Genomic DNA, 11,808 nt, shown 5'->3' on the forward strand with positions numbered 1-11,808 from the left:
GTGGCTCATCGGATGGCAACACGGACTTAATAAGGAAAGCTAGCATTTCCCAACACCAGGACTCGTACCCTCCGAAAATGACCTGATTTGCTGGAATATGTGACGGGTACACTAAAAAAATATATCTGCGCCAAATGTCTCGATTTTGGTGAGATTAAACAGAGGTAGATGAGTGGGATGTGGCACTTCTCGAGACCCCATTTCCGAATGAATAGACTACAGACTTCACTGTTAAGTATTCGTCTTGCAAAACCGTTTACAGTTGCACACTGACCTTCTTAATGATATAAATACTATTTCCTATACAGTTTTTCCCAGCTATCTTTTAAATTATTTTCATCTATCTTATGCGCAATTTTGTCCAGCGCTACTGTTTGAAACAAGCAGCTTAATTTTCGGTGTAGCCTTGACCATACGCAGGCCTGTGCGGTCAAGATTATTTCCCTGGCTTTTTGGTTTATATATACAGCGATAAAACCCAGTAATCTGGGAGCAGCTTGTTAATCCTGCCGGGAAGGTAAATATAGTTTTTCATCGGATACAAGAAAACTACGTTGCCTTCTTAGGCTGAGGATAATATTCAAACTTGAATGACGAAGGCATTTTCCCTTATTTTACGCCAGAGGTCCTGTGTTTTAGACCTGACAAAAAAAAAAAAAAACAAGAAAGAACCACTTAGGACTGAAGAAGCCCTTTGTATTTACTCTGGTGGGCTGTCAAGTCACGCAGCGGTGGCTGCCCCAAGAATCAGGCTAAGACATGAGTCTAACGGCGCCTAGCTGAAGGGCAAACACGCCTCAAAAGCATATTCTAGGTCAAATTAAAGGGCATAACATATCACGGGCAAGGCCATTAAATTCATTAAGCTATGCTTTTAAAAATACATCTTATTCTCCGCTGTAAACAGGATGATTTGATGAACGAAGAATTTTAAAGAAAGGGAAAGCCTGGCACGTCCATGAAGAATTGTCGTTTTCCATTAAGCGTAAATTTTATCTAACCATTTCTGGCGACGGCAAACGTACGATTATTTATATTTTGTACTTGCATAATTACTTGCTAAACAAACAACGACTCTATAAGAAAAATGGAAAAGCGATACAAGATTTTAAAAATGGAAGTCATCTAACGGTAGCAAAGTAATTTAGAGAAAGCCACACGTATATGGCTACATGGCTAACCTTCCGATCAGGTTTAGCTCAGCATACACCGGTGACCGGTGGTTTTCAAGCTGTGGGCCATGGACAATTCTGAGGGGGCCCATGCCACGGACATCTTCATAATAATATTTAAAAAATGGAAAATCATTTACAGTAAATGCAGGCCAGTGCTTTCTTTCATAAATGAACATTTATAACTAATAAAGTGTTCTAAATGAAAATGTGAGACTAATTAAGTGTTCTGGAAATGATTTATAACAATTCTATTATCATCATTATACAGTTCTCAAGGGCAGTGAGCCATGAGTACTTGGGGAAGCCAAAAATGGGCCATGGGCACAAAAAGGTTGAAAACCAATGGCATATGATACGTACACAATTCATTCAATACCACAGTGGTCCCGCGGCACATAAATGTAAGAAGCGCGCGCAGGAAAAGGCGAAAGGAAGAAGAGGATAGATAAACAGCTGAGGGGACGAGAGAATGAAGATAAAGTGAAGAAAGTAAAGCAAAGAAAACACAACGGGGAATTTATGCTGCACAGCGCATATCGAACGCCTTTTATGAAATCAATTCTGGGAACACGAAAAAGAATATCTAGAACTCGACTAAGGTGCATTGTTATATATGTATATACAGTATATATATTTAATAGCCACAATGTCCTCTTAACTTCTCGATTCCCTCATACATTGGTATGTGTGCGTGTGTGTGTATGTCCTTGATGCTCAGTTATTTTTGATTTGTGGAATTTCGGCTATAAAGCTAAATACGGAGGCACTTTCAGCCATTCGGTGCTTTGAGATGGTGAAAGGGAGCTGCAGTCGGACTGCAAGACTGAAGGGCGAAGAAAGGGCGCGGAAGACTCGGAGGTAAAGTAAAAGGCTAGGAAGTGGAGGTAGCAAAGGGCGGAAGGGACGCTGCAAATAATTTTAGTGATGCCTACGTACCCATTCTCTTTTTGGTAATACTTCAACATGCAAACACCTCATGTAACGGCATTTTAGGTATTCATGTATCATAATTGCACCAAAGTTGAACTGATGTTGACATTTGCTTCTTGCTTTAATATATATATATATATATATATATATATATATATATATATATATATATATATATATTCTTTAGACCTTGGCCTATTCCTTCCTGCTCATACTTCGTGATCGTACGAGGCTGATGATTTATGTGTCGTCTCTCCGGGTGCCAAATTCCTTAGATGTATGCTAGTGTTGCACCAGCCCCGGTTTTTTCGTCATGCCCCTGAGGTTAGGTTAGGTGGACCAGGATTAACGGAGTCTATTAATCCTTGTATGTAAAAGATTGATAGAGCCTAATAGTCCTTGTATGTACCAGGAGATCTCTGACCCGTCGAAGCTGTGAGCGATCTGGGAAACCACATTCTAACTACCCTTCCCAAACGTTGTTTCTTAAGCTGCAGTTGGTTAGGGTTCTCATATGACAAAGGACTTTGCGAATGATGTGTATATATATATATATATATATATATATATATATATATATATATATATATATATATATATATATATATATATATAATATATATATAGTTTATATATATATATATGTATATATATATAGATATATATAGTATATATATATATATATATATATATATATATATATATATATATATATTAACTTTATCACATACACAATTGTTCTGTTCATTAGTAGAATTACTAGAAGGATCTCATTCAAACTGGATGGTATCTAATGGAGGTTTTTATTCAGAAAAGTTACAAGCTTTCTTGGACAAACAGTCCACATTATCAAGTGTACTTGATAATGAGGACTGTTTGTCCAAGAAAGCTTGCAACTTTTCTGAATAAAACCTCCGTTAGATACCATCCAGTTTGAATGAGGTCCTTTAGTAATAATATATATATATATATATATATATATATATATATATATATATATATATATATATATATATATATATACTAATAGATTCACAATTTTCGTGAAAAACAATCTGAGTAAAAAAATCCACAATTATATAGTAAATATATTACTATGTAAAAAAACCCAAAAACTTTCGAACACCTGAACGGTGTTCCTCATCAGTGTTAACGTTAAAATGCAAAGTGAGGGTAGTTTTCTTATGAAATAGTTCTTAAAAATTGGGGGCGGGGCGAGAAGATAACAGCCCATCACGGAAGTGCTGGTTCGGGTGTTATGTAATACCAAGTTCAACAGGTAGTTGCGCCCAGGGTCTATATCTGCTTGGACCCAGGTTGCGCCAATCTCCTTGATCTTCGTACTTGCGATGTTGCATCTGCCTGCGCTGCATAGGTGCCATAGTCGGAACCATCCACAGGGACGTCGGCTATCTGAGAGAGAGGGAGGGGAAGAGGAAGCAGAGCATCAGGGTTCACACGGTCAACGTCAGTTTTGAAATTAAAATGTTTAATGTAGTGTTTGGCAATAAGCCAGTTGATGAAAGGGTCTTCATTAGTAAATGAATTATTATCTTCAAACGATATTCCCATGTTTATGGCAGCACCTTCAACTAATCTTCTCACGTGAGAATCGTCACTTTTAAAAATAGTTCGTGCACCACCCCAATTAATTTTGTGGTCTAAATTAAAACTATGAGCTACCAAAGCGCTCCCCTGTGCATGAAGATCATAGGCCCTTCTATGTTCCCTTAATCTTACATCCAGTCCCCTACCACTCTCCCCGTAGTAACAACCATTGCAATCATAGCAGGGAACCTTGTAAACACCGCTGTTTCTCTTGGTGCTGTTATTATTCTTGGTAAGGGCTTTTGCCAAGGTGTTTTTATAGGTATAAACAGTTTTATATCCTTTTGGTATTTATTCATATAATCGCCCACTCTTGAGACTTCTTCTTCAAAGGGGTAATGATACATGTTTCTTGTTACTTATTTCCTTATGAACATGGCCTATATAAAAGCTCCTTTTTAGCACGGCTGATGGCGTCAGAAATAAAATGTTCAGGTATTTTAAAGACCTAAAGGTATCTACGACATAGGAGAGTTCTTCATCTAGAAATTGGGGGGTCGCATATACGATATATTTATTATTTTTTACGGCGATGACGTATAGCTTTAGACTGCTTACTGAATACTGCCAACAACGTTGTCGATTCTATAAAATTTACAGTTGAAAAAAAAGAGGTTGATGGCAAGATTTCTTTCTTAGATGTCTTAATTCATAGGGATGTAAACAGTAACTCTTTCAAATTTTCAGTTTTAGAAAAGCTACTAACAAAGAAAATTATATTCATTATTTTTCCCACCACTCACAGCAAGTTAAAAGGAATGTTATCATTAGCTTTGTTTTAAGAGCACTCCGTATATGCGACCCCCAATTTCTAGATGAAGAACTCTCCCATGTCGTAGATACCTTCAGGTCTTTAAAATACCCGGAACATTTTATTTCTGACGCCATCAGCCGTGCTAAAAGGAGCTTTTATATAGGCCATGTTAATAAGGAAATAAGTAACAAGAAACATGTATCATTACCCTTTGAAGAAGAAGTCTCAAGAGCGGGCGATTATATGAATAAATACCAAAAGGATATAAAAATTGTTTATACCTATAAAAACACCTTGGCAAAAGCCCTTACCAAGAATAATAACAGCACCAAGAGAAACAGCGGTGTTTACAAGGTTCCCTGCTATGATTGCAATGGTTGTTACTACGGGGAGAGTGGTAGGGGACTGGATGTAAGATTAAGGGAACATAGAAGGGCCTATGATCTTCATGCACAGGGAGCGCTTTGGTAGCTCATAGTTTTAATTTAGACCACAAAATTAATTGGGGTGGTGCTCGAACTATTTTTAAAAGTGACGATTCTCACGTGAGAAGATTAGTTGAAGGTGCTGCCATAAACATGGGAATATCGTTTGAAGATAATAAGTCATTTACTAATGAAGACCCTTTCATCAACTGGCTTATTGCCAAACACTACATTAAACATTTTAATTTCAAAACTGACGTTGACCGTGTGAACCCTGATGCTCCGCTTCCTCTTCCCCTCTCTCTCTCTCTCTCCAGATAGCCGACGTCCCTGTGGATGGTTCCGACTATGGCACCTATGCAGCGCAGGCAGATGCAACATCGCAAGTACGAAGATCAAGGAGATTGGCGCAACCTGGGTCCAAGCAGATATAGACCCTGGGCGCAACTACCTGTTGAACTTGGTATTACATAACACCCGAACCAGCACTTCCGTGATGGGCTGCTATCTTCTCGCCCCGCCCCCAATTTTTAAAAACTATTTCATAAGAAAACTACCCTCACTTTGCATTTTAACGTTAACACTGATGAGGAACACCGTTCAGGTGTTCGAAAGTCTTTGGTTTTTTTTTTACATAGTAATATATTTACTATATAATTGTGGATTTTCATTACTTATATATATGTATATATATATATATAATTATATATATATATATATATATATATATATATATATATATATATATATATATCAAAGGCAGACCTCCCTGACATCACTACTGCATGCTAATGGAGAAATTAGGGCCACTGCACAGATCCTACTTTTCTCCATATATATACATATATATATATATATATATATATATATATATATATATATATATATATATATATATATACACACACACATACATACATACATATGAAAAGCTTATAGGTCACAAGTATTTTATGAATTACAATACACAGTAGATGTTTGATTAATAAGTATGGCTAAAGGCATTGTGAAGAACCTTGAGAGGGTGAATAGCTGTTGTCTGGCACATTTCCTAATTCGTAAAACTGTATATGTGTTAAATACATCAGGTATTCTCAAGACATGGGAACATCCGTGCCTCGCCACAAGACTTCGTGAGTGCGTTCGCCGGAAATGTCCAGGTTCTGAAAAATGAGTTAGTATGTGTGCTTCCTATGGGCGGAGTCCCAGGGTGTGAAAGTATTAGTTTATTAGTTATCACACAAATGATCATTCAAAGACCAACACTGAATATTATTAGAGGTCTTCAGTGAAGACTCTGTGGTTCGAGACCTGGTGATTAAGAACTATGAACATTGCTGTTTGGAGGTAGGAATCATTTTAGATTTCCCAAACGTAGATTGTTCTTTTCATTTAACGTATATCTCATTTGTGTCACACATTTATTGCATTGTGTGTATTTTATAAATAACATGGGAGGAATTCCCATATCTTTGTTTTTATGCATTTGTTTAACAAGGGTTTTATTTAAGTTCTTCAGATGTTTTGCTGAGAAAGAGGTTAAAGATGTACTCATTGGGAATGTACTGGGCTTTGACTTATTTTGGCCTATTGTGGGATAACGATGTAGACAGAATAATTAGTTGAATATGACAGACATTAATATGTTTGATAATAATGATTTTGGGTAAGGCTTGTTTCGCTGTAGACCTGAGAGAGAGAGAGAGGATATGTGGATGTACAGATGTTCATTACCAGTAGCCTTTAACCGTTGAATTATAGATGAAATTTCTACACAGAAAACTTCCACAACAGCCTTTTTTTTACAACTGCCAGTAGGTTCATCATGAATGTTCAAACCTGCCACAAAAACTGCATCTTTCACCTGTCTTGTGTGAAATCTTGCTCTACCTTTCACACCATCTGTCCAGCACTTTTCTCCTACCTCCTAATACTTCCGGATTATATTGTTTTCATCACTCTGTCATTATCCAGTCTCTCCATATGACCAGACCATCTCAAAACACTTCGTTTCATCATTTTACCTTGTTACCACTTGCACTCATCTCCGCATTTCTTACACTTTCAATTCGTCTTAGGCCTATACAGTATACCAGGAAAACAATCCATTTCAAAGCCTTGTGTTTTTATTTCATTTGCTTCTTTCAGAGTTGGCTCAGTACACTCTATAACCTTCATACATTTCAACCTTGGCATCTTCAGACACTTCCAGACTCTACTCCATCTTTAAAACACTTCCTGTTACCTTTCTTGCTTCTCCTTTTATTTGATTCGACTCTTCTACCCTACCATCGCCGTTTGTATTTACCTCCAAATACCCGCAAGATTCAAGCACTTAAGTCTTCCACCATCCCTGTTTAACATTTGGCGTTCCATCATCCCGATTTCCATTCACTTTCTTAACATTGCTCTTGCTTACATTTACTCTCATCTTTATACTTTTGAAAACACTTTTAATCTGCAATTTCTCTTATCCATTCCCCAATCGGCAACGTATAATCTGCAAACATCATATATTCAGAACTCCATTCACAACTCAATTTCTTATCACACAGCTTCTGGTTTTTCCTCACTGACATATTTCACCACACCATTCGTGACGTTACATACTCGTGGAGACATAATACATCTTTGTTTTGGACCTATTTAGCCAGCAAAATAACCAGTCTGGTCAACATATTCTAACACACGTTGCGTTGTCAACTTTAAAAAAAAAATCGCCCTCAACGATTAATTTTTTATGGAATAAATCCTCAGCGCGTGCGCACACACACACACGCCCACAGATATAAATTATATATATATATATATATATATATATATATATATATATATATATATATATATATATATATGTATATATATGTATATATATATATGTGTGTGTGTGTGTGTGTGTGTGTGTGTGTGTATAGTCTATTTACTAGAACGGATATCAAAGGTCATTGAGAGAGCTAGTGTTCCGGACATACATTCAAGGCTTCTCTGGCAACATTGGACACAACATAATCCAAAGCTACATCACAAATAAAGATATTTTGAATGTCCCAAAACTTAGTGCGGGCAGGAATTACGATAAATCCGAATTGGAAACCGCAACATGTTCCCATGGCGCCTGAACTCTATGGCTCCATTTGCAGCCGATTCTTTCTTTGCCCAATCAAACAGCACCACGGACAATTCGAAAGCCAGTAGCCTCTCTTTCTCTCTCTCTCTCTTTCCGTTCGGTCGTCTTTCTATTGATTTTTCGCGAGTTGTCCAGCCTGGTTCAGATTCTGATTTGAATCCCATTATTTCATTGTGACCGTTACAACGATACGACCTCCATTTTCATTATGTATAATCACACACACATACATACATACATATATATATATATATATATATATATATATATATATATATATACATATACATATACACACATATATTTTAAAATCCACAGATCTGAGAAATGGAAGTAACTGGTTAGACATTCTTTTGGCATGTCTGTAACGAGGATACACCTTGCGCGCTAAAATGATGTTTAGTTATTCAAGTTCTGGTCTGAGATGAACGGAAATTTGTTGAAGATACGCGTCTCTGTTTTTAATGAGAGAGAGAAAGAGAGAGAGAGCATTGGCGTTGAAAACAGAGTAGTTAAGCTTCATCTTTGAAGAAAAGCGTGTTGTCTTGCCTTCAGAACTTAAGAGTACGCCATTCATATTCCCTGTGCAGTTAATTATACCTCGTCTTGGAATTCTCTCTCAAAAGCATATCTCCGCTAAGTAAGTTTGATTAAGAACAATGAGGAATGTTCTATTAAAATCTTACAAATTTCGGGGTACTCGAGGATTAATTCTGAAGATCATTATTGCCCGACTGCTGTGCAAGTGATCTGTTTCATGACTGGCTGTTATATATTTAAAATTTAAAAGAGTACCTTGCCGACCTATTTTGTTGTTATTGTACAAGCATCCCGTAAGATACAAGACGCCTTTATTCTGCATACTGTACTTACGTAGCTGTGGTGAGTTGTTGGTTACGAACTATATAACATATGGATGCATATTGCCATTGGTTACACGGAGCACAGTCGTTGTTTACAGTCTCGTGTATTATCAGCCATAATTCGCTGCAATGATAATGGGTAAGTTATTATTATTATTAACTAAAAGAGTTACGTACACAAAATGATAAAAAATATAGCAATCTTATCTTTCCTTAACCAAACTTAAGCCGTTCATAATATTATTACAAAACGAATGTTTCTATGTTTATCGGAAAATGATAAGACTTGATGGTACTGACAGCATTCGGTGGGAATTATCCAGCACAGAGCGTATGGCATTTTTGTTATCTGATTGTGATACTAAGTATGCGTCCCTCTTATTTTGCAATAAGACATGTCGGTTATGTCGACTCTCGTCGCCTACCGATGTTTCCGTTTCGACAACAGAACTGGTGGAAAGTCAACCACAGAAAATATGTAGCCATGCAAACTTTTAATATTTAAAATACCTACGTAGAAACCTCAGAGAACTATTTCCTCAATGAAATTGGGTATAAGCTCCACAAATTACTTCATCTGGTACATATATAGAAATATGTTGGATCTTTGTTCATATATGGAGAAGAATGGATATAAGATATAGGCCAAGCACTGGGACCTTTGAGGTCATTCAGAGCTGAAAGGGAAGCTGAGAGTAAAAGGTTTCAAAGGTGAAACAGAAGAAAACAAGAACCTTAAGTAATGCCTGCAGTGCACCGTGTGGGGTGCACTGATGGGACTAAACCCCCACCCCCACCCCAACAGATGTCCCTCTGTTCATGTAGGTATTTAGAGGACGCAGACAGAGCAGTGACAAATAAAGTGGATAAGTAGAACAGCAGATTCTTTGTATACCTTATTTTTCGTTTCATCTTCGATCTGGCCACATCCATGTCCAATAGCCCCCAGATAATCTTGAACATCCAAAACGAGCTTGTTCTTGTGTACAAAATAAATTCCGGTATAAATAATGGGAAAATTAGTTATTAAGACCATAATTTTTCACCTATTCCAAATGACAAGTCTTGTACATAAATACCTTCATTGAACTGTAAAAGAATCTCAAGAACATCATTCATCAAGAAGTCCTTATATAACATGCTGGTCTTCCCATCCCGTATGGGACACTACAGTTATTCTGATTTCTTAAAGTAAGGTTGCAAACAATCCCTACTCTGGCACAAGCCTCTCGTCATCCTCAACACCACATATGCCAGGGTATATGGGTGATCACAGGAATCATCCTTCCTCTGCTCTCATACCTGACATGGATACTGTATTGACATTTCTAGTTAGGACAACCCGTTCAAGACCTCCCAATTAAGGAACGGGTCTCCATGAAAAAGATTATGGTTGTACTATACTTGTAGGAGCAATTTGCAAGTTTTTTTTTTTATATCTGCACTTTTCCTAGATATACAAACTTGATGCCATATATCTAGGTCCCACCTCTACCCAGGGAAAAAATGTTGCTGTTCACTGAACAAGTAGGCGTCACCGAACACCTTGCTCACATGCTGGTAGTTAAACACGGTACTGTACCTTGTTAGCAAGCTTCAATGACCAGGCCAGCTTTCGTCAAAGGTCTATCCTAACTTTGTGAGCTCTTGCTGGACTGTACCCTTGGACGAGTCGCATGCCTGTTTGAAAACTTCCTGGACACCACCTTCTTGTGCCCACCAGTACTAACAAGGAGGCACTGGCAGTCGGTCTAAAACAAGGTGGTGGTTCCGTCATAAGCAACACTGCAAGGCTGACACTGGGCACAATTCATCTCCTCTGGATTGCCACTGACAAGGTCCTGGAGGGAGGGAGGGGATTGCATAGTTCTTGGTCCAGGCTTCCCCAAAGGGTTCATATGGTGCCTAAGTTAGGCTGTGGAGAACTAAAGTCACATACTTTCCTGGAGACATAGGGTCCTGAGCAGGGCAAGGCTGTTCAAAGCTTCTGGTGAGCATGGACAACTGTACCTAGGAAGAGAGGTTCATGTCATTTCGTCAAAGATCTGGTTGAAGGCAGAGCAGTAGATGAGGAAGTTAGCAGTCTGATGAACAGACTTCTGACTGGAGAGATCCCATCTGATACTAGCAAAGATGGTCCATTGTCCCTGGGGCAAGTACGCTGAGGACTGTAACAGGGTTTTGGACACCTTTGGAACCCATCTAGAAAAGCATCTCTCCCGGAAGAACTACTGGGTAACTTTCAACTGTTAAGGCTGATGGTTTGTAACACTTACGTGGTACCTCAGGACATTGTGGCAAGAGTGGGTCGTGGGTGTCACAAGCAAAAGGTGGCAGACTGGGGTACCACCAAGCTTGGGGTCATTCTTAAACCTGGATGACCAACTCTCAGTTGATCATTCAGTGAATCAGACTGAATGTTGCAACTGCATAGACATCCGTATTGTTCCAGGGGTGCTGGAAGGCATCCTCCAGAGCATCCCAGCAGTCTGGCACAGGAGAGAACACCTGGAGCTTCTTGTTTAACCACAAGTCAGTCACCAATGTTCCCAAGACCTTGAAGAGTCTTTCCGTCATGCAAGGATATAAGGACTACTCCATCCCTACTACCTGCCCCTGCCACTTGAGCTGGTCTTTCAAAATGTACCCAGCTGGCAGCTCAATGAGGTGGTGAACTACCAACTTGTGCATCTGCTTCACCAACTGGCAGAGATGAAGGGAAACAATTGAGTAAGCCACTATGGTCGTGTTGTCGTTCATCAACATATGGAGTGACCCACCACAGGAACTCGGAATGCTTGCAGGGCTGGTAGTGCTGCCTGCGACTCTAAGATGTTGATGTGAAGATGAGGTTCATCCATTGTCCAGGGTTCCAGCCCCTATCACTGCCACATTGTTCACAAGCATGCCAAGCAAAAGAATAACT

General features: G+C 38.6%; 1 protein-coding gene across 2 annotated transcripts in view; it reads left to right on the plus strand.

Moving 5' to 3' along the window:
* Window positions 1-1,190: 1,190 nt before the first annotated feature.
* LOC136831514 (esterase E4-like) overlaps window positions 1,191-11,808 on the plus strand; it is a 40,648-nt gene continuing 30,030 nt past the window's right edge. The window contains exon 1 of one of the 2 annotated variants that reach the window (XM_067092059.1): window positions 1,191-2,033. The gene's annotated coding sequence lies outside the window, so the exon portion shown is untranslated. Of the gene's footprint in view, window positions 2,034-8,551; window positions 8,660-11,808 lie in introns of those variants that run through there. The other variant, XM_067092061.1, reaches the window with a different exon arrangement.

This window comes from Macrobrachium rosenbergii, chromosome 48, assembly GCF_040412425.1.
Source record: "Macrobrachium rosenbergii isolate ZJJX-2024 chromosome 48, ASM4041242v1, whole genome shotgun sequence".
NCBI lineage: Eukaryota > Metazoa > Arthropoda > Malacostraca > Decapoda > Palaemonidae > Macrobrachium > Macrobrachium rosenbergii.